The sequence below is a fragment of the Microtus oregoni genome, unplaced genomic scaffold (genome assembly GCF_018167655.1).
Source record: "Microtus oregoni isolate MIOR12 unplaced genomic scaffold, Mior012 000061F_ref0000440, whole genome shotgun sequence".
Classification (NCBI taxonomy): Eukaryota; Metazoa; Chordata; class Mammalia; order Rodentia; family Cricetidae; genus Microtus; species Microtus oregoni.
In genome coordinates this window covers 4439553-4464178 of record NW_024543871.1, presented here as the reverse complement: position 1 = coordinate 4464178, position 24626 = coordinate 4439553, and the positions used below count along the sequence as shown (strand labels likewise).

General features: G+C 41.1%; 1 long non-coding RNA gene across 1 annotated transcript; it reads left to right on the top strand.

The window, feature by feature from the left end:
* The first annotated feature begins 651 nt into the window (after positions 1–651).
* LOC121439530 lies at positions 652–23080 on the top strand. Its single transcript, XR_005973261.1, has 3 exons — positions 652–837; positions 8551–8669; positions 23035–23080. It is a non-coding gene; the product is annotated as an uncharacterized LOC121439530 (long non-coding RNA).
* Positions 23081–24626: the final 1546 nt, after the last annotated feature.

The following is a 24626-nucleotide window of genomic DNA, read 5'->3' as shown; positions in this document are numbered from 1 at the left end:
TTATATATGTAAACAATAAATGTTGATCATATGCACCCAAATTCCCCTTTCCCACTCCACATAGGAACTCCTACCTCCTTCCCACTTCTCCTTAGGCAGCCTCAACATACCCCCCATTCCATGTCCTCTCAGCTGTTCTTGTTTTCTTATTTTATATGTATTAATGTTTTGCCTGCATGTATGTCTGTGCAGTTTGTGCATCCCTGGTACTTGCAGGGGTCAGAATAAAGCACTGGATCCACTGGAACTGAATTTACAGGTGGTTGTAAACTGCCATGTGGGTTCTGGGAATCGAATCCAGGTCCTTTGGAAGAGCAGCCAGTGCTCTTAACCACTGAGCCATCTTTCAAGCCCTCATCTGTTTTATTTACTGTGTATTTCCTCCTTTTATCCCTGCTATAATAAAACCTTCAAGAACAAAAGGATCAGGAGCCAAGCATGGTCCTGTACTTCTGTAACCCCAGCATTTAAGAGGGTGCTGCAAAAAGCAAGAGTTTGAGGACAGCGCTACTCCATAGTCAAACCTTGTCTCAAATAAAGATAAAACAGGGACTGGAAAGATGGATTACTGATTAAAAATGCTTTCTGTTTTTGCAGAGGACCTTCACTAAGTCCCCAGTGCTCACATAGTGATTCCAAACCATCTGTTAACTCCAGTTACTGGTGATCTGATGCCCACTCTCTGCCTGAATCATCAGGTAGTGTAAACGAACTCTTGCAGCCTCACATACAAATAAGAAAAAAAAAGAAAGGAAGAAAGGAAAAAAGCTACAAAGAGCAGAGGCCTTTCTGTTGTTCAGAGATATAGCCCAAGTGCTCACAACAACATCTGATGTGGTAAGTGTTCAGCAGATGTTTGTAGAATGGATAAACAAGCATTTTGTGACTAATTTAGACCCTTGGTAAATAGTGAATTGTCCATTGGGAGATATGATGTCTAGGTTCTATGTCCAAGGACTCATAGAAATGCTAAATTAGAAAAAAATCTATTGAGAGCTTATTCTTACCTGTGCAAGGATATTTGCTTGGAATTTTCTAAGCTAAGGAAAATATTAGAGAAAAGTATACAGGATCCAAGACTGCAACCAGTGAAAGCAACAATGTTTAAGCTTAGGCATGATGGCACACACCTGTAATCTTAGTATTTATAAAGTGAAGACAGGAGGGCCAGAAGTTCAAGATCATCCATGGCTACATAGTGAGTTTCAAGCCAACCTGAGACGCTTGAGACCCAAACTCAAAACAAACAAACAAGAAACAGAAAATCAAAACCCTTCCAGTGGCCCTCTAAATGATTAAAACAGGAATTTAGTATGCTGCCACATAGGAGAAAAAAAATGAATGGCCTAAGAAGTCATAGGAAATTAGGAAAAGATAAAAGAATCATGTACAAACAGAAGCATCTGCTTTGAGTAGGAGAAAGTACACTCCTTCCAAGACTAAAATGCATTGGATGCAGCTAAATAGAGGAGAATATTTGACAGTAGTCGCCACACTTGAGTGGTAACTAGGTTTCATTGAAAGCAAAATTCATACTTACAGTCACAGTGGTTTAACATTGGAACTTTTTTGCAAGAAGTTTTAAGTTAGAGCCCAAATATAGTAGATCGAAAGCAGAACTCCCTTGATTGAAGGGGTGTGGGTAGGGTGAGTTCAGCCTTTGCCATTAGAACTATTGTCGTATGCGTTTTTACAGGAAGAGGTACATACCTGTCAAGGATCACACTGGTATGTCAGAGAGGATGGCCTTCCTGAAGATCATTTATGGTCATCAATTGGCAACTACTTGTAGCATCTGCTTTTCTCCCCTCTGGCTACTTCCTTTCCTCCTTCCTTTCTTCCCTCCTCCTTTCTCCCCCCTCCTGCCCTCCTTTACCCTCCCTCCCTTCTTCTCCTTTCTTTCCCTCTTTCCCTCCCTCCCTCCCTCCCTCCCTCCCTCCCTTCCTTCCTCTCTCCCCCCTCTCCTTCTATCCCCCCTCTTTTCTTTCTTAATAAGGTCTCCTACTGTAGGCTAGACTGGCTTGGAACTCCTGGAACTCCTCCCACTTCAACTTCCTGTAATGTGAGGTGTGGGCCAATCATTCTGGATTATCTCCTGAATTTTGCTCTGGTATCTCTATACCTGAACTTTCCCTCACTTCTTGCAGCTGTAATTTCCTGTCTGTGTAAATCATGAGCTGACAAAGCTGCTATCTCTATCTAGCCCTCCCTTTTCCTTCTCTGGCTTTATCTTCTAGGGACATGGTCATAGTTTGGGGTGGGATCAAAAGAGCACACAGTCATCTCAAACTAAGAGAAAAGTCCATCCAAGCTTTCTTTTTTTTAAAAAAAATATTTATTTATTATTACACAGTGTTCAGTCTGCAGGCCAGAAGAGGGAGCCAGATCAAATGACAGATGGTTGCTGGGAATTGAACTCAGGACCTCTGGAAGATCAGCCAGTGCTCTTAACCTTTGAGACATCTCTCCAGCCCCCATCTAAGCTTTCTATATACTAGTCCAGTCCTATGGCTATACACTGTCTCTGCAGTGTTCAAAGAGACAACAATCTCAAAACAGTCAAGGTCAGGGAATTGTCCCTGTGAGTCTGGATTGGGGGAAGTAAAAAACTACTGGAGTTGAGGTCCAGGAGGGAAGCTGGCTTATTAGAGGGTCACTATGAATAATCAGATGTGTGTTTAGATAGAAAGAGTATGAACCAGAAGCCAGAGTACTGAACAGATTCATATCTTAAATGTAGATAATTGCAGTTAGTGCCTGCTGAATGTTCGTCACAGTCTATGTGTTCTTTTTGTTTTTTTATTTTTAAATTTTTAATTTTATTATGTGACTGTGATTGTGTATGTATGATGTGTGAGCATGGGTGTTTGTGTGCAGTGTCTGGGTTTGGAGATCAGAAGACAATTTTCACATGTTGATTCTCTCCTTCCACCTTTAAATCTGGGAATTGAACTCAGATCATCAGGCTTGCAAGGCAAATACATGCTTTTACCCTCAAGCCATTTTCTTGGCCCTCAGAATTTTAATAAAAGGGCTGAAGATGTAACTTGGTGATAAGTGCTTATCTAGCACATACAAGATCCTGTGTTCAATCCTAGTACCTGGATGAAGAGGGGGGTAGGGAGAAAAATCCGACTTCCCAGAATCAAATGGAAAGGACAGAGGAACTAAACTTCTCCCCAGAATCTAGCCCAGAGTGACTGAATATGAATCATGGCCTGGAACTAGAACTTTCCCAAAGATCTTCCAGTGCATCTGACTCACCACCAGGTTTCAGAATAACTTCTCTATAGATTAAAGCTCAAATCCATTCTAAGACATGTGTGCACTCAGTTGTCTCTTCTCCAATGTGTGTGCTGGATCCCTATCTCCTAGTACCTTAGAATGTGACTGTATTTTGAGAAAGGGCCTTTGAAGAGGTATTTAAATTCAAGTGCAACTCTCAGGGTGGAACCTGCTAAAACCTTATTGCTGTCCTTATCATAGGACAGAAGACCATTAAAAGAAACATCAACTGGGCGGTGGTAGTACACACGTTTAATCCCAGCACTTCAGAGGCTTAGGCAGGCAGATCTCTGTGAGTTCAAGCCCAGCCTGGTCTACAAAGCTAGTTCTAGGACTACACAGAGAAACCCTGTCTCAAAAATCAAAACAAAACCAAAAAGCCCACAAACAACAGCAGCCTTACTTAGAACTTGCTCACACCTTGAGCTTAGAATTTGTCCTTCAAAAACAACAAAAAGACTTTTAGCCTTCTGACCTGAGACCAAACAAAATTGCATCTGCTATATTTGTTATAGCAGCTCAGATGGACTAGGACAAATTTGTCGGAAGAGTTCCCTAGAACCTCTCTCACTCTTTCCATCCTCCCTCCCACTCAGCCCTGTTAAAATCTGAATCGTCAGCATACTTCTCGAGTCCCCTCCCGTATTCTGGTCTGGAAGATGGTGTTAGCAAAGTATGCCCCTCGTGGGGTTCCATGGAGAACAAACGTGATGTTTCTTAACATCCTTTTAATGATATCTAGTAAAGAAAGGCTCTCTCGTGATTGCTATAGTGACCACGGCAGTGAGGTTTGTCAGTAAGAGGAAGTTAGTTAGGCTCAGCTGCGCGCATAGCAAGGAAGGACCCCATAATTTGTAGCCAAGGGAAAGGATAGGGGTCAGCAGATGGTAAACTACCAAGAGGAAATGTCAAATTCTAGGGGAATTTTTGCTGGAGGCAGGCCAGTGTGATGAGCACAGAATGAGGAAATTTGATCAGATACTGAGGGTGGTGGTTGCTAGAAACTCAGGTGTTTAGAAAAACTGGACTAACTGTACTTAGGACACAACCCTGTGTCCGAGAGGCTTTGTCACTGTGTAGCACAATCAGCACACAGTGTGAGAACGGCAGCAGAGCCGGGTGCTGGTGGTGCACGCCATTAATCCCAGCACTCAGAAGGTAGAGGCAGGCGGATCTTTGTGACTTTAAGGCTAGCCTGGTCTCAGAGCTAGTTCTAGGACAGCTAGAGCTGTTACACAGAGAAACCCTGTCACGAAAGAGAGAGAGAGAGAGAGAGAGAAAGAGAGAGAGAGAGAGAGAGAGAGAGAGAACAAGAGAGAGAACAGAAGGCATTAACTGCCATTCCAGTGTACAAGGCTTTTTGTTCCATTTCTATGCCTTATTATGTTTTGTCTCACTGCTTCATTTACCTAATTCTTTGTTGTCCTTCAGGATGGAAGTTTAGCAAGTTAAGGTGCTGAACACCTATAATCTCATCACAGGAATATCAAGAGTTCAGAGCCACAGCCCAGTTTAGTGGCGCATGCACGCCTTTGGTGCTATTATTTAGGAAGCAAAGTCGAAAGTGGGTCTCTGAGTTCAAGGCCAGTCTGGTGCACAGAGTAAGTTCCAGAACAGTCAAAGCTACATAATGAGACCCTGCCTTGAAAAAAAAGCAGAACAGTAAAAAAGTGTCCATAGCCAGCCTTGGTTATATAGCAAGTTTGAGGCCAGCCTGGGCTACATGAGACCCTATATTAAAAAGCAAATTACTGCTGAAGTCTGGTGTAGCCTGCTTTGATCTGCATCCAGGGCCTTTCTTGTTGCCTCCACAACAGAGATAGAAGTCACTGCAGGGGTGGGCTTAGGTAGATGGGTGGTAGAGGGCTTTGGGTAGAGGGAACCTAACTTGAGAATATCCTGCATGCTTGGCATTCTTCTATGTTTTGGATCAGTACACGAATAAAAAGAATACCTGGGGATGCAGATGTACTTTAGTTGGTAGAATGCTTGTACCAGTGTCATATAAAGCAGGTATGGACCATCTCAGAATCTCGGAGGTGGAGACAGGAAGACGAAAATTTCAAGGCGAGCCTTGGCTATGTGAAACCTTGTCTCGTAAAACAACAACAAAACAAAAACAACTAAAGCCAAAGTGCTTTCCATGGGGCTGGAGAGATAGCTCAGAAGTTAAGAAGCACTTACATCTTAAATTAACCCATTCCTATTAATCTATGTATTGGCATGAGGCTGTGGCTTACTGGTAAGGATCCGGAGTCTGTCTCCTTCAGCAGCTACATTGCATATCTATCTGTCTGTCTATCTATCTATCTATCTATCTATCTATCTTCAGATTTCCCACCTGGCTTTGCTCTGCTAAGCCATTGGCTGAAAGAGCATTATTTATTAACTAATGGTAATGAAACATATTCACAGCATAGAAAGGGGAACCCCACATCAAAACATGCTACAATTCCAGCACTTGGCAGACTATGGCAAAAGGATGGTAAATTTAAGGCCAACCTGAGTTATATATTAAGTTCCAGGTCAGCCTGGGCTATGTAGCAAGACTCTGTTTCAAAAACAAATAAGCAAAAAATACCTTAATAGTGAAAAAGAAAACAACTCAATTACAAAATGTAAGAGAGGAATAAGAATGTCAGAGCAACTTTATTGCTTTTGCTTAAGTTGGTCACTCTGTCTAAGTTAGTTTGAAAAACACTTCAGAAAAACAGAGAGTATGCGACAAGGACCATCTGGCTGTAGCTGATAATAGTTGGAATGGTGCTGCCTCAAGGATAGCCAGGAATGGGCCAATCAAAAGCATGCACATACTATGCTCCATTTAGTACCCCAAGGCAGCTAGGAGTGTACCATTTCGAGCCCTACTCTTACCCATACCTCATTTGCATGATGACATTCTTCCCTTTGAATTTTCTGCCCTTTGTAACAGTTTTTTGTTCCCAATTAGGTCTGTGCATGAAAATTAGGTGAAAGTTGGTGGACCTACTAGTTTTGCCTCTAAAAACCCAGAAGGGGAGCTCCTCGAAGTTTCTCAAAAGAAGACAGAAGAATGGCTAAAGGCACTTTGGAAGCAGAGACAGGACAGTTTTTGTGAGGTTGACTCTAGCCTGGTCTACATAGTGAATTCCAGGATAGCAAGGGCTTCATAGTAAACATGGCTAAAATATGTCTAAAAGTAGGTGGGAAAACTACATTCCACTAATCATAAGGAAAATGCAATCAGAACCATAATGAGATATCACCTCATACCCATAAGAATGGTTGTTTTAAAAAATATCCAGGGCTAGATCTGGGGCTTAGTTGAGTGCTTGCTTTGTATGCCAAACACCTTGGATTCAGTCTCTGGAATTTTATAAAACTGAGCATGGTGGCTGAGCAGTAGTGGCATATGCCTTTAATTCCAGCACTCAGGAGGCAGAGGCAAGAGGATCATTGTGAGTTCGAGTCCAGCCTGGTCTACAGAGTGAGTTCCAGGACAGAAACCCTGTCTTGAAAAACGAAACAAACAAACAAAACTGGGCATTGTGACACATGCCAGTAATGCCAGCACTGGGGTAGGCATGAGAATCAGGAGTTCAATATTATCCTCAACTACATAGTGAGCCTGAGGCTAGCCAAAGATACTTGAGACCAAGTCTTAAAAGAAATCCAGTTTAACAGTCAATGATGGGAATGTAGAGAAAAGAGAATCTTTGTACACAGTTGGTATAAATGTTAACTAGCATAGTCATTGAGGAAAACCAAATGGAGGCATGGGCACTGATTCCTGTAATGCCAGCATTACTTGGGTTCTTGTTGGTTTTATTTCTTTTGAGATAAAGTTTCATATAGACCAGGGTGGCATCTAATGTGAATTCAATATGTAACCTTTAATGAACTTGAACTCGTGATCCTTCTGCCTCTGCCTCCCAAGGGCTGGGATTACAGGCATGTGTCACCATTCCCTGCCTAATACATGGTACTGCTGTAAAAGTAAATCATCTGGGCACAATTGGTCATGCTTATAATTCCAGAACTTGGGAATTGTGTGAGGCAAGAGGATCAGAATTTCGAGGTACTCCTCAATACATAGGAAGTTTGAGGCTAGCCTGGGTTACATAAAACTCTCTTTAAAGAATCAAAAATAAGCCAAGCATAGTAGCACAGGCCTTTAAACCCAGCATTCAGGGGCAGAGACAAACAGAACTCTTGAGTTTGAGGCCAGCCTGGGCTACATAGTGAGTTCAAGGACAGCCAGAGCTACATAATAGAAAACCATGGTCTCAAAATATTGATAATAATAATAATAGCCAGAAAGTTCATATAAATTGTCTTTCATTCTAATTAATTTTTCTATTTTACTTACCTCACTGAATTTTACCTTAATATAACATGATCTTATGCTTTAAAAATGTATGGATTGAATATTTATATGTTGAAGCCATAATTACCACTGGCTGCTAGGATATAAGGCCTTTGGGAAATAATTAGGTTTAAATGAGAGGTCTGAGAGTGTGTGTCTTATGTTGGGATTAGTGCCCTTGTACAAAGAGATCTTCGCAGGCATCCTGATGTGGGGACACAGGGATAAGAAGACTGTGCACAGTCCAGAGGAGCACATTTACCAACACTGTATGTGTTCATGCCTTTATCCTGAACTGCCAACCACTGCCATTATAAATGTAAAACTCTAGGATAACTCTGAAGCCATTTCTGACAACTCTGAGGCCATTTCTGAGGCCTCTCAGCAGCAGTACTCTGCCCTCCCCTGTGAACCAAAGACCTAACAACTTCACATGCACGTACTGGAATGTTGGGGATTTTCCATCTCCCTGTGTCCTTGTGGATGTTCTCCAGATAGAACTCAGTTATTGGAATCGGAGCAAGATAACCCTTAGATGTTGACTCAGTTCCTTGGCCTTGGTCAGGGGATATTGATTCAGTTCCTCAGATACGGTTAGGATGAAAAACAACCCCCAGACCCCCCCCTTGTTTCTGTAGCTTTTTACTTTAAAAATAGCCTGTACCAGCTATTTGGGGACTTTCTGGCTTCTCGAATGCTGAAAGACCCTGTCGCGACAGATTTAATTAAATCCTCTTGCTTTTACATCAACTGTGGTGTGAGAGTGGTCTCTTGGGGCAACTCCTCCTTGGTGATTGGACTTCAGGGTCCAACATAAGAAAATAACTTGCCTTTGTTCCAGTTAGCCAGTCTATAATATTTGGGTAAGGCAACTAGAGTGAGGGTGGCTATTACTGATTGCTTCTCATATTTCTTTTCAGGAAAAAAAAAGTGAACCTAAAGCTATTCTTGAGAACATCGTGGTAACACACCTGGAATTTCAGCATTTGGGATGTGACCACAAGAGGATCAGGAATTCAAGGTCATCATCATCTGCCCTGTGAGTTCAATACTAACCTGGACTATATTAGATATAGAAAGTATTAGCAAACATGAGTTTTAATTTTTAAACATTTTTTTCTTTCACATATGAATGGGTGAATACTTCTTTTGCTTAGAATATGACAGAGTTTAGCATCAATTCTATTCATGTTTTTTTAAAGGGTATGTGTGAGTGTGTGTGTGTGTGTGTGTGTGTGTGTGTGAATACATGTATTTATAAAGGGGCACTGTATTTCTTGATGCTGGCCCAGTGGTCAACTGCCACATGTGGTTGGTGAGATCTGTACTCTGAGAAACCAGTAAGTGCTCTTATTTTCTCAAAATAGGGCCTCACTATGTAGTCCTGGCTGTCCTGGGAACTCTCTCTGTAGACCAAGCTGGCCTCGAACTCACAGAGATCCATCTGCTTCTGCCTCCCGAGTACTGGAATTAAAGGTGTGCACTACTATGTCTGGCTTTTTAAGTGCGCTTAACCACTGCTCTCAGCCTTGTTTCTTTCTCTGTTTTTATTTTTCACCTTTTAAAGATTTATTTATTTCTATTTTATGAGTATTATGTTTTGCCTGCATATATGTCTGTGTGAGGGTTTCTGGTCCCCTGGAACTGGAGCTATAGACAGTTTTTTTCTTTTCTTTTCTTTTCTTTTCTTTTTGTTTGGTTTTGGTTTTTTGAGACAGGGTTTTTCTGTAGCTTTGGAGCCTGTCCTGGAACAAGCTCTTGTAGACCAGGTTGGCTTCAAAGTCATGGAGATCCGCTAACCTTTGTCTCCCAAGTGCTGGGATTAAAGGCATGAGTCACCACCACCCGGCACTACAGACAGTTTTGAACTGCCTTGTGGGTTCTGAAAACTGAACCCAGGACCTCTGGAAGAACAGTCAGTGTTCTTAACCACTGAACCATCTCTCCAGTCCTCTTTTTATTTTTTTTTAAAAATTATTATATGTGCTATGAGTGTTTACCTGGATGTATGTCTGTGAACCACATGCATGCCTGTTACCTGTGGAGAATAGAGGTGGACCTTGGATCCCCTCAACTGAAGTTACAGGTGGTTGTGAGCTGCATATGGGTGCTGGAACTGGAACCTGGGTCCTCTGGAAGAGCAGCCAGTGCTCTTAACCACTGAACCTTCTTCCAACTCCCACCTTTGTTTCTATTTTTTAAAGATTTACTTACTTACTATACTTTGGGGGCTTGTCTGCATCTTATGATATGTCAGATTCCCTGGTACTGGAATTTCAGACAGTAATTCCTTGTGGGTGGTAGGAATTGAACCTGGGTCCTCTGGAAGAGCAGTCAGTACTCTCAACCCCTGAGCCATTTTTACAGCCCCATTGTTTCTATTTTTACAGACATAATACATCAAGAGACCTGTTCAAACACATAAGAAAATGGGAATAGAGTATTGTAAAGCAAATGCAATTTAATTACTTGAACTTTTCTAGAGTCTTCTGGCAAAAAGAAAACACAAAAGACACGCAGTGACATATCAGAAATGATATTTTGTGATCTATTTGATTGGACTTTCTTTTAAGTTTGTTGAAAGGAAATAATTGGAAACCACTGAAATTGAAAAATATTTTTCTCTCACTACCTAGAGTTTTTTTTCAGTTTCTAGGAATTATCAATAAGCTTATTAAATGACCAATAGTTGTGCTTATCTATTCTTTCACTTAGAAGTTAGTTAATTCACTTGATATATTCAAATAGTCTTGGAAGGTAAACTATTGTTAATTTGAAACGATGTTTACCAGTGTAGAGTTTAAAATTAAATGTTCCTATCTTCTCTTGTGCTTTGAATATGTTTTCATTAGTGTCTCAGAACTGCTTGTTTGCATTCATTAATTTATGGAGATAGTGTCCCATATAATCTCGTTGCCAGAATCAGTCCTACTGTTGAAGAAGATCCTGTCAAGTGAGATTTACATTGGTTTTTAGAAATGGACTTACTTTCAATTCAAATGAAAGCATATTAATATAGTCTTTGTAAACAACTATCATTATCTCATTTACAAAGTCTATTTTTCTTAAAATTTACTTATTTTTAAATTAATTTGAAAAATTGTGTTTTATTTATTTTATGCATGAGTGTTTGGTCTCTATGTCTATACACCATGTACAGGCATGGCCTATGGGGATCAGAAGAGGACATGGCGTCCCCTGGAAATGGAGTTACAGAAAGTTACTTGCTCTCATGTGAGTCCTGGGAATAAAACCTGGGTCCTATGAAAGTGCAACCAGTGCTCTTAACAGCTGAGCCATCTTTCTAGCTCCAAAATTAATTTTTTAAAAGATTTTTTTACAAGATTTATCTATTTATTATTTATATAATGTTCTGTCTGCATGGTTGCCTACACGCCAGAAGAAGGCATCAGATCTTACTATAGATGGTTGTGAGCAACCACATGGTTGCTGGGAATTGAACTCAGGGCCTCTGGAAGAACAGACAATGCTCTTAACCTCTGAGCCATCTCTCCAGCCCTTTAAAAGATATTTTTCAGAGTTTCACTATGGAGCCCTAGCTGGCCTGAAACTTGCTATGAAGACCAAGCTGGCCTCAAACTCACAGATATTCACCTTCTTCTGCCTCTCAAGTGCTGTAATTAAAAGCATGCACCATCATTCCTGGCCTTTATGATTTGTATTTGTTTGTGTGTATATGAGTACATTCACAGAAGACAGAGAAGTGTCAGATCCCTTGGAGCTGGTGTTTCAGGAGGTTGTGAGCCCCTGACATGGGTGTTGGGAAGCAAACTCTGGTTCTCTGGAAGAGTAGCAAGCACACATAACTGATTAGCCCTTTCTCTAGTGCTCTGTCTCCCTCCCTCCCTCCATCCATCCCTCCCTCCCTCCCTTTCCTTTTTTCATGTGTGCACAAGTCTTATGGAGGTCAGAGCAAAGCTTTCAGGGGCCAGTTTTTTTCTTCAACTGCGTGGGTCCTAGGGATGGAAATCAGGTTGTCAAGTTTGATGGCAGGTACCTTTGTTTGCCTAAGCAGTTTCCCTGGCTCTCATTTCTGAAGCCTAAGACAGACGTGGCATAGTCTTGCCATGAAATTGTTGCCTAGAATAAGGCTCTGCCACCTTCAGTATTTCTTACTCAAACTCTCTTTACTTTTCCTTTTCCCCGTGGGAACAGGAACAGAGAAAGACACAAAACTATGGCTGTGGAGAGGCTTTCTTGGCATCAGTACTATTTGTCCATTATCCCTTTGATATGTTATTGTGAAACATTTTAAACAACTGGAGAAGTTGATAGGGTGGCCTTGAACTCTTGAGCCTCTTGCCTCTTGTTTGCAAATGCTGGGATTAAGGACGTTGGCCCTAGACCTGACAACATGTACACTTTTCACGTCAATATATTGATTGGCTCCTTTGTTTGTCAGAGGCTTTCTTTCTGCTTCAAGTGTGATTTAAGAGGTTTAACATGATTCAGCTTGTGGGGTAAAGATGCAGGCACACTTGTGAAAAGAAGGATGGGACAGGAAACCGAGAAGGAGGACACCACACAGGTACTCTTGAGGTGTTTCAGCGTCAGGCATGAGTAAACATGAAAAAGGGGGGTCTGAGATAGAGCTCAGCTGGTAGAACACTGGCCTAGGATACACAGTGTACTGGCTTCTACGCCCAGTACCATAGAAAACCCTGCACAGCAGCACCTGCCTATTAGTCATTCTCACCTATGTAGCTAGTTCAAGGTCAGCCTGTGCTACATGAAACTGTCTTCAAACAAATAAAAGCCCTGCCAGAGTAGACATTGAAATTGAGGATATGGAAAAAGTCCCTTAAAGTTATCTATATTTGCTTTGGTATGTTGGTTTGCTTGCTTGCTTACTTACTTTTGTTATTGGCCTGTGAAACAGAGCCTCCCATCCCAGGCTGGCCTTGACCTCACTATATACATACTCCAGGATAACCATGGGCATCTGATCTTCCTGTCTCCACTTCCCAAGTGTTGGAACTGCCAGTGTTTGCCACCATACCCATATTTTTTTATATTTATTAATTTTGCACACTTGGCGTTCAGAGAACAACTTGTTGTAGACTGTTCTCTCCTTTCTCTGTGTCAGATTCAGGGCTGGGACTCAGACTGTCAGGCCTGCCAGCAGTCACCCATTACTTGTGGAAGGAACCAACTCCCCAGCACCAGTTTTATGCAGTTTGGGACATTGAGTGGATGGCCTTGTACATTCTAGGTGTGCACTGTGCCAACTGAGCTGCATCCCCAGTTAAGTTTTTTTCTTTTTTTTTTTTAGGTAGGGTCTCATGTAAACACTCTAGACTTGAACTATGTAACTGTGACTGTCTTTCAATTCCTATCGCTCTCCTGCTCCTTAGTGATAGGAATATTGATATGTGTCATTATACTAGGCTAAGCCATGTATATACTTGAACACCTCAGAAAGTCTTCATATACCTGTAGTAATATGAGTGGCGGGGCTGCATCCCCAGCACCCCAGCCGTCCGCACGGCTAGCTTTACCCGAAATAACAACACACAAACTGTATTCATTTAAACACTGCTTGGCCCTTTAGCTCTAGCCCTTACAGGCTAATTCTCACATCCCGATCAACCCATCTCTAATAATCTGTGAGCACCGGTCTTACCGGGAAAGATTCAGCATGTCTAACCTGGCGGCTTGCTTCATCGCATGTGTCTGCCCGGGAGAGCGGAACATGGCATCTCTCTGAGGCGTCTGCTCCCGAGAGGAGAGCTGTGGAGTCTGAGCTCACTTCCTCTTCCTCCCAGCGTTCTGTTCTGTTTACTCCTCCCACCTATCTTCTAACCAATGAGGGCCAAGCAGTTTCTTTTTATTTAACCAATGACCTTCCTCTATCATATACCCATAAGGAATATTTAAGACTATACCTCAGACTTTAAGTCCCTGGTTTTGAATAAGATAAACTGTAAACTGTAAAAGAAAAAATAGTTATAGATTTGACTGCATTAAAATTTTAAAATTCTGCATAAGAAAGATATATAAAGTAAGAGGACAAGATATTTACAACATGTTAGAGACTTAGGATTAGCAACCAGAATAAGAGCTTCAAAAAATAAAAATGTTAAAAGACAAACAACCCAAGCAAAAGTGAGCAAATGTATGGGTAGAAAATATATAGAATGAAATATGCCTGCCAAAAAATGTGTTTGGGCTTACTAGTAAGCAGGGAAATGCAAATTAAAACAATAAACCTAAGAGAAATGAAAGTATACACCCAGAAATAATGACATCATGGGCCAGCCAGATAGCTCAGTGGGTAAAGGAGCTTCCAAGCCTGATACCTGAGTTTGATATCTGGAACCCACATGGTGGAAGGAGAGATCCAACCATCACAAGTTGGCCTCTGATCTCTATGTGCTGGCAATCTGTGCTATAAACTTACCCATACATATGAAAACACATGAAAGAAATGATTTTTTACCAAAAGAATGATAAACAGCTCCATTTATAATGCCTAAAAACTAAAAATAGAATAGTACCTGTCATTGGAAAAGCGGAGGAGCACACTGGAATATTCATATAGTAGGATTCTGTTCAACAATAAAGGGCAACAAATTTCTGATAGGTATGATAACCTTGACAAATCTCAAAAAAATTTATGCTGAATGAAGGGAACTGTCCACAAAACAGTACACAGTATCCAGAACAGGAAAAACCAGTATATTATCTAAAATATTTTCTAGAAAAAACAAAAACAGGTAGTACAGGCTAATAATCCCAGTATTCAGCAGGTAGAGACCTTGAATATCAGGAAGGAGTTCAAGATTAGTTTTAACTACAGGATAAATTCTGTGCACGATTAATAAAATCTCAGAGAAATTGGGGTTCTACCTGAAGATAAAAAAAAAACAACAACAACAAAAAACAAAAACAAAAAACGCAGCCAACCACTGGCTCTTACCTCGACCTCAGTCTGAAATTGTGATCCTGCCTCCAGGAATCTCAGAATGAGACTGTGAATGAGACCTGTCTCCTCCCATTTTATAATCCTCTCTAGTTCTGGGATTAAAGGCATGTGCCACCTGGTTTCTATGGCAACTAGTGTGGCTACCATCGCCTGGTCTGTAAGGCTGACCAGTGGGGCTGTTTTACTCTCGGATCTTTAGACAAGCTTTATTTATTAAAATACAAATGAAATATCACTACAGTTTTAACGACAGAATAATTTCCAGACTAGTCTGGGTTACAGGAGACCCTTTCTCAAGAAAACAAAAGAGGGGAACGGTGTGTCGGCAGTTAAGAGTGCACACTGCTCTTGCAGAGGACATAGGTTCGGTTTCCAGAATTCAAAATGGGTGGCTCACAGCTGTAAGTGTAGTTCTAGAGGCTCTGGGACCCTCTTCTGGCCTCCTTGGGCATGTGCGTGCACGTACACCCACACTCAGACACATACGTACATATGCGCATATGTATAAAAAACTAAAAGGAACAAAAATATATTCAAAAAGCTAAAAACAAAATAATGGTTGCCCAAAAGAAGTTGAGTTGGCGAATTTTCAGAAAACAATTATATATATATATATATATATATATATATATATATACACACACACACACACACACACATATATATAGATAGATAGAGAGGTATATATTTATATATAATTGTATATATAGAGGTCTATTGGCATGTATTATATATTTAATGATATGTAGAAATAGAATGTGTCATATAACTCTAGCTGACTTCTATCTTATTATGTAAAACAGGATGATCTTGAATTTCTGATCCTCCTGCCTCTATACCCTACATGCAGGTTTATAGGCTTGCTCTACCACATTTGACTTTTTGTTTGTTTGGAACAAGATCTTAAGGGATAGACCAGGCTGGCCTTAAGCTTGTGATCTTCCTGCCTCAGCCTCTGTATGGAACTGTAGGTCTAAATCACTTTACCCAGCTTTATCTTACACTTACATTTAGAGATAACATATACTAATGTTTGGTATAGTGGCACATGCATATAATCCTAGCACTCAGGGGGCAGTAGGTTTCAGGCTAGAGGTTGCATAGTGACACACTCTCTTAATGAGAAAGGGCAGCTGAGAATGTAGCCCAGTTGGTCGAGTGCTGGCCTAACATTCACGAAACTATGGGTCCCAACCCTAGCATAGTATGAACTGGGAGTAGTCGTGCACACCTGCAGTCCTAACATTTGGGATCAGAAGTTTAAGGTCATCCTTTTGCTAAGTAGCTGGTCTGAGGCCAGCCTGGGTATGTGAAATCCTGTGTTACAACAAGGTAAAATCATAAATCAGCACTGATGTTTATAATTTACTTTGGATTATCTAACGAAATTAGATAGACTGAATTGTGTGTAGTGGGATTGCGTATAAAAACAAGTCAGACAAAATACTTATGTAGTCACCACCTGCATTCAAATTTTATATATGTCTAAAGTTTTTATAATAAAATATTGAGAGAAGAGGTGATGAGATAGAAGCTTACATCACCAGAGTGGCAGAAACCAATCCCCACAGTGCAAAGCATTGATGCTGCAGTGAAACGCAGTGGCAAAGCTATCTTGGAGAGGAATTTAGCAGCAATCTCTAGTGAAGCTGAAGGTGGCCCGATTTTATGGTTCACAAACCACATCTCAGAATATAACCCACAATTTCATGTGCTCAAAGAAATACTTGCAGAAATATTTACTGCAGCATGGTTTTCTCCATCGGCACTTATTAATATCAAAACATTTCAAGGTGGCCCTGGTATCACACACTCATCATACAAGTACATTGTGGGTACAGGCTAAAGGAGTTCAAGGACATCCTCAGCTACATAGCAAACTGGAAGCTTAGCTAGAGCTGTGTGAGAACCTATCTCATAAAGCCTAAACAAAACTCCTGCCCAAAACATTTAAAAATATTTGTTTGTTTATTTACTTATATGTGTGTGCGTATGTTTTTCATGGCTCTGACTTTTTCTATTTTTTTAAATTTTATTTTATTGCTATTTATTGAGCTCTACATTTTCTCTGTTCCCCTCCCCCTCAATCCTCCCTCAAGATCCCCATGCTCCCAATTTACTCAGGAGATCTTGTCTTTTTCTACTTCTACTTCCCATGTAAATTAGATCTATGTAAGTATCTCTTAGTGTCTGCATTGTTGTCTAGGTTCTCTGGGATTGTGGTTTGTACGCTGGCTTTCTTTGCTTTATGTTTAAAAACCACCTATGAAGCCGGGCGATGGTGGCGCACGCCTTTAATCCCAGCACTCGGGAGGCAGAGGCAGGCGGATCTCTGTGAGTTCGAGACCAACCTGGTCTACAGAGCTAGTTCCAGGACAGGCTCCAAAGCCACAGAGAAACCCTGTCTCAAAAAACCAAAAAAAAACCACCTATGAGTGAGTACATGTGATAACTGTCTTTCTGGGTCTGGGTTACCTCACTCAAAATAATGTTTTCTAGCTCCATCCATTTTCCTGCAAAATTCAAGCTTCCGGTTTTTTTTTTCTGCTGTGTAATACTCCATTGTGTAAATGTACCACATTTTCCTTATCCATTCTTCATTCAAGAGGCGTTTAGGTTGTTTCCAGGTTCTGGCTATGACAAACAATGCTGCTATGAACATAGTTGAGCACATGTCCTTGTGGCATGATTGAGCATCCTTTGGATATATACCCCAAAATGGTATTACCGGGTCTTGAGGAAGGTTGTTTTCTAATTTTCTGAGAAATCGCCACACTGACATCCAAAGGGGCTGTACCAGCTTGCATTCCCACTACCAATGCAGAAGTGTTCCCTTTTCCCCACAACCTCTGCAGCATAAGTTGTCATCAGTGTTTTTGATCTTGGCCATTCTTACAGGTGTAAGATGGAATCTCAGAGTTGTTTTGATTTGCATTTCTCTGATGACTAAGGATGTTGAACATTTCCCTAAGAGTCTTTCAGACATTTTAGATTCCTCTGTTGAGAGTTCTCTGTTTAGGTCTGTACTCCATTTTTTAATTGGTTTATGTGATCTTTTGGTGTCCAGTTTCTTGAGTTCTTTGTATATTTTTGAGATCAGACCTCTGTCTGATGTGGGATTAGTGAAGATCTTTTCCCATTCTGTAGGCTGTTGTTTTGTCTTGTTGACCATGTCCTTTGCTTTACAGAAGGTTTTCAGTTTCAGGAGGTCCCATTTATTAATTATTTCTCTCAGTGTCTGTGCTGCTGGGGTTACATTTAGGAAGTGGTTCCCTGTGCCAATGTGTTCAAGTGTACTTCCCACTTTCTCTTTTATGAGGTCCAGTGTGGCTGGCTTTATGTTGAGGTCTTTGATCCATTTGGACTTGAGACTTTTTCTATTTTTAAGCTCTGATATCTATCAATCTATCTATCTATCTGTCTGTCTATCTATCTATCTATCTATCTATCTACATACCTACCTACATACCTACCTATCTATCCATTCTTATATAATATATATTATACTTTCACACATCACACAAACACACAGACTCTCACACACAGGTATAGGATTTTATGTATCTATATACATAAATCATAGAAAGCATGATAACATTGTCTTAATCCACTTCATATATTCATTCTCTCTCTCTCTTTCTCCCCTCTCTCTTTCTCTCTCTTTTGTTTTTTCGAGACAGGGTTTCTCTGTAACTTTGGAGGCTGTCCTGAAACTAGCTCTTGTAGACCAGGCTGGTCTCTAACTCACAGATATCCACCTGCCTCTGTCTTCCCAAGTGCTTGGATTAAAGGCGTGCCTCACCACCACCTGACACTTCATATATTCTCTAGTTGTGTCTGTTTCCTGCAAAAGAAGTAATTTTTTTAGGGACCAGAGAGATGGCTCAGTGGTTAAGAGAGCTTGTTGCTCTTCAAGAGGACTTGGATTCAGTTTCTATCACCCATGTATGACTGCTTTGAACCTCCTATAACTCCAACTCTTGGGGATCTAATGATTTTTGACTGCTGAGGACACTTGTACTCCTTTGAACATGCCCTATAGACACATATACACATGCATAATTATAAATTAAAAATAGGAGCTAGAGAGATTGCTTAGTCTATAGAGCATTTCCTCCTCTTCCTCCTCCTCCTCCTCCTCCTCCTCCTCCTCCTCTTCTTCTTCTTCTTCTTCTTCTTTTTGAGACAAGGTTTCTCTGTAGCTTTGGAGCTTGTCCTGGAACTAGCTCTTGTAGACCAGGCTGGTCTAGAACTCCCAGAGATCTGCCTGCCTCTCTCTCCCCGAGTGCTGGGATTAAAGACATGCATCACCAACCAGTGCCCGGTGCATTTGCTGTTCTTGTAGAGGATCAGGATCAGTTCCCAGCATCTCATGGTGACTCACAAATAACATTAACTCTAGTTTTGGGTGATGGGACACTCTCTTCTATCCTTCAGAGTCACCAGGTACACATTGGGTACACATGCACTCCTGCAGAAAAACACTCACACCCATAAAATAAAGTAAAAATGAATGTAAAGAATTTAAAAGTATGGGGGCTGGAGAGATGGCTCAGCGATTAAGAGCATTGCCTGCTCTTCCAAAGGTCCTGAGTTCAATTCCCAGGAACCACATGGTAGCTCACAACCATCTGTAATAAGGTCTGGTGCCCTCTTCTGGCCCGCAGGCGTACACACAGACAGAACATTGTATACATAATAAATAAATAAATATTTTTAAAAAAAGAATTTAAAAGTAAGAATAAATATTTTAAGACAATCTTGATACAAAATTATTAGAAAATAGATCATATAAACCCGGTGGTGGTGGCACACGCCTTTAATCCCAGCACTCAGGAGTCATAGAATGGCGGATGTCTGTGAGTTCCAGGCCAGCCTGGTCTACCAAGTGAGTTCCAAGACAGGCTTCAAAGCTACAGAGAAACCCTATCTCAAAAAAAACAAAACAAAAAACAAAAACAAAAAAAAACCAAAAATGAAAAAAAAGAAAAGAAAGAAAAAAGGAAAAGCAAATAAATCATAGACCTATGCAGTTTGTGAAAACAAAAATTAGCATGAGAGAAAATCTTGATGGCCCTTAGGTATGCTGTTGACTTTTTGCTTGTATTCTTTTGAGATTGACATTTATTCACTTGTTTAATGTATGTTGGTGTTTCACCTACATGTATGTGCACCATGTGCCTGCAGTGACCATAGAGGCAAGAAGAGAGCATTGAATCACTTTGGAACAGACCATAGTGAGCTAGCAGCAATGTGAGTGCTCAGAATCAAATGTAGGCCTTCTTGAAGAGCAACCAGTGTTCTTATTGGCTGAGCCATTTCTCTAGCCCTGCTACTGAAGTTTTAGATAGAAAGCAATCCATGAAAGATCTAATTGATAAAATGGATTTCACTGAAGCTAAAATGTCAGTTCTGACTGAGTCTGTCATCACAGGATTGTAATCTCAGCTATTTAGAAGGCTGAGGACTGGGCGGTGGTGGCACACGCCTTTAATCCCAGCACTCAGGAGGCAGAGGCAGGTGGATCTCTGTGAATTTGAAGTCAGACTGGTCTATAAGAGCTAGTTCCAGGTCAGGCTCCAAAGCTACAGAGGAACCCTGTCTCGAAAAACAAAACAAAAACAAACAACAACAACAACAAAACAAAAATAACGGCTGAGGCAGGAGGGTCCTGTTCAAGCAATTTCGGAAGACCCTGTGTTGAAACAAAGAATGAAAAGACGGCTGTGATATAGCTTGGTGGCAAACAAGGGTGTTTGCCTAGCTTTTGCAAGACCCTAAATTCAATCCAAGTGCTTCAATAAACAAGGCAAAACCCCTTCTCTTCCATAACAGTGTTAAGAAAATAAGACAAATTAAAGAAATATTTGCCAAGCTCATGAGATAGAGCGAGAAGAGAGAGAGAGACTTATCCAAATTATACAATGGACTCAGAGATGGAGACAGATGGATTTCTCTGAGTTCCAGACCTGTCAGGACTACATAGTAAGGCCCTGTCTCAAGAAGGGAATAAAGGAAAAGAAATGTTAAAAATCAGCAATATGAGACTAACAGCTCAACTCAAAATGGACCAAGACCTGAGTGATACCTAACCAAGGAAGAGATCACATGCCAAGTAAGGTTGGAAAGACATTCTACTTCATATGTAGTGCAAACTAAAACAACAGTTAAATATGACTGCCCAAATTTAGAATGTTCAAAATCCAGAGCATGGACAACATCAGATCCCATCAAGGATGTGGGGTACCGCTCACTCTCTTTCACTGCTCATGGGAATGCAGAACAGGACAGGGACTTGGAAGTTTGGAAGTTTTCTTATCGGTGGCTGGGATCTGGACCAAGTGTTTCCATGTTCTTAGCCTCTTATTCAAAGAATTGGGAATAAGGGCTCAAACAGATTTGCAAAGGAAGCAAGACAATTTTGTTTTGAGCAAAGCAATAACACAGATTAAAGAACGATGCCTGTTGTAATGGGAGCTTACCAAATCTAGCTGGACTAGGACTGAACGAGCATGCGATCAAACTGGATTCTCTGAATGTGGCTAACAATGGGGGCTGACTGAGAAGCCATTGATAAAGGTACTGGGACTTGTTTCTACTGCATGTACTGGCTTTTTGGGACCCTAGTCTGTTTGGTTGCAAAGCTTCCTGGGCCTGGATGTAGTGGGGAGGTCCTTGGACTTCCCACAGGGCAGGGTTCCCTGCCCTCTCTTAAGCAGGGAGGGGAGAGAGGAGGGGGAGTGGGGGAGCAGGAGGGGAATGGGAGGAGGGGAGGAAGTGTAAATTTTTTAATGGAAAAATAAATAAATAAAAATAAAAAAAGAAAGATACCAACTATCAACATTGATATGGTGGGGGCTATTTATTAGAAGGTTCAGTAGTTAAGAATACTTGGTGCTTTGCACAAGACCAGGGTTTGGTTCCCTATACCTACAAGGTAACTCATCTGATGCCCTCTTCTAGCCTCCAAGGGTACTGTATGCTTGTGGTGTACATACATAAATGCAGGCAAAATAGACATAAAGTAAAAATAAATTTTTAGAAAGGTTGACATCAGACCACATGGGTAAAGAGACCCAAGGGCCACAATTATTCTTGTTTTTTTATTTTTCAAGACAGTGTTTCTCTGAAGCTTTGGAGACTGTCCTGGAAATAGCTCTTGTGGCCTCAAACTCACAGAGATCTGTCTGGTTTTGCTTCTCGAGTGCTGGGATTAAAGGTGTGTGCCACTACTGCCCAACTGGGCCCCAATTATTCTTAAGGGCTTTCTTTTATGGGACTCAAGAAGGAAGAGTTGGTTACTAAGGGGCATAGTTTGGGTGATTATTTTAAATGATAGATTGGGTTATATAATCATTTCCTCTGTGTATTCCCTTCCCAAAATACATCCTATTTGGATTATATGTTCACCCAATTATGCATAGGTATAAGATGGTAAATAATAAGATGGCAAAAACATTCTCCCTAAAATGTTACTAGAAGACTCAGTTTCGCCTTCCATGAACCCAAAACCAGTTCAGACTGGATTGATCCTTCTGTTTTCTATACCTAGCTATTCTCAGAATACACTTGAATAGAATTTGTCCAAATTTGATTGTTACCAGGCGCAGAAAACTTATGAATGTTGTCTGTTGCAGGAGTAGGGGTTGAGTTCTGAGGGTACTTAGATACCTAGTTTGGATAGGGATGTGGGTGAATATTTTGTGCAGAAGGAACTAGGGCTGCCAAGGGCAATAGGACAAGTGAGGGGTGTGTGTATAACTCAAAACCAAATGGAGGTCCAAGGGTACTAAAGTATATCTTATGCTTGCCTACTTCAGTCTGTTATAAAACTAAGCACTGTCCTATAGAACTTAGCGATCATGGTCTTTGACATTTACCCAATGAATTGGAAAAGTATGTCCACACAAAAACTGTGTATGTATGTTTAGAACAGTACTCTTTTCTTGTTGCTGTTTGGGACAGGGAATCATGTACATCCCAGGCTGTCTTGAATTCTGTATGTAGCCAAAGATGATTGTAAATCCTGCTCCTTCCGTTTCCACCTCCATACTGCTGGGATTAAAGGCTGGTACTGCCATACCCAGCATTGTAAGGTAGTATTTTTCGTAACTGTTGGAAGCAACCAAGATGCCCTTTTGTTTGTAAATGAATTAACAAAGTCCAGACAATGGACTGTTTTTAGCACTGAAATTAAATATGCTTCCAAACCATGGAAAGACCTTGCAGGACTTGAAATGTATAGTAAGTAAAAGAAGGCAGCCGGAAAGGACTACAGACTGTGTGACTCTGTGTGACATTGGGAAGAGGTTAAATGAGTGTGAGACCAAAAGGTCGGTTATCCCAGGGGTAGTTGGTGAGAGGGACCAGGAGGAAGAGCACAGATTTCGAAAACAATGAAACTCTTTTGTGTGACAGCAATAATGGTGGATACGTGTCACTCTGTATTCTTCCACAGGCCTAGACTACTTGTCCTGAATGAACCCTCACATGGAATTTGCAACAGCCTCCGGCAGGGAGGATGACTCAGAGCTTGTAAAAGTATATCACTCCATCCTCAATCAGTCATGCCTTGGGCACAATTAACACCTGGCTATATAGAAGCTGTGAAGATTTGTAAAGTTCACACAGGAGACAAGGTAGAGCCACACCTTTTATTTTATTAACATCGATAAAGATTCAAGTAATTTCTAGACTTACAAATTTTAATATATACAACAACAACAACAACAACAAAAAGAGTCAACCCGGTGCCATCTCCCCGTGAGCCCTGTCTGCCATCTTAAAGAGGACTATACTGAAGTGGAAGGGGCCAGGTGACTGCACATGAACTGTGACACACACTTCTTTGGAGGAAGCCATTTTAGGCTGCCTTTGTGGAGACCATAGTCTATGACTTTACATTCTATGGAATATCCATTTCCACAAAATTGTACTTGGTATCAGATAAAACTTTTATTTTAGCCAAGGGGTGGTGATACAGGCCTTTAATCCCAGCACTCGGGAGGCAGATCTCTGAGTTTAAGTCCAGCCTGGTCTACAGAGTGAGTTCCAGGACAGCCAGGGCTATACAGAGAAACCCTGTCTTGAAAAAAATGAAAAAACAACAACAAACAAACAAAAAATCAAAAGAAAGAAAGAACCCCCCCCAAACAAACAAACAAAACCCCCCAAATCCCTTTAATTTATAAATATACATATTCCTGTACATATTCTACATGAAAACAGTTTTGTATTCTGCAGAGACAGGGCAGCAACACCCTTTCCTCAGCAGAACCTGTGAAGTAAAAAAGAAACTGGTCATGCTAGTCTCGTAAGGGACAAAGGACATTGAGTGGGATCGTCTGGTACTAGTTCCTTCCTGGCTGTTAGACTCTCCTGTTGCACAAGGGTCACAGGGCATTCTGTCAGAACCCAGGTCAGTTGGGGGTCAAACCTTTGCCTATGTGGGTACCTGCAAGGCTGGGGGCTATGAGGGAATCATTTCCCAACTAGTCCATTTCTTTTTGTCACTATTAACTACGTTTCTTGCCTGGAGAGGTGGATCAGTATCTTGGGTTCTGTTCCTAGCTCAGAGATGGTAGTCCACAACCTTCTTTAAGTTCATTCTACAGATGCCCTCTTTTGATTACTGTAGGTTCCAAGTGCACATGTGGTGCACACATATGCATGCAGGCAAAGCTCATATACATAACTTAAGCTAAATACATCTTAAAAAGTTCATTCTCAGCCAGGCTATGGTGGCGCACGCCTTTAATCCCAGCACTCGGGAGGTAGAGACAGGTGGATCTCTGAGTTTGAGGCCAGCCTGGTCTACAAGAGCTAGTTCCAGGACAGTCTCCAAAGCTACAGAAAAACCCTGTCTCGAAAAATCAAAAAAAATAAAAAAGTTAATTTCTTGCCTAGTGGTTGTGACACACACCTTTAATCCTGGCACTCGGGAGGCAAAGGCAGGCAGATCTCTGAGTTAGAGGCCAGCCTGGTCTACAGAGTGAGTTCCAGGACAGTTAGGGCTGCACAGAGAAACCCTGTCTTGACAAACAAACCAAG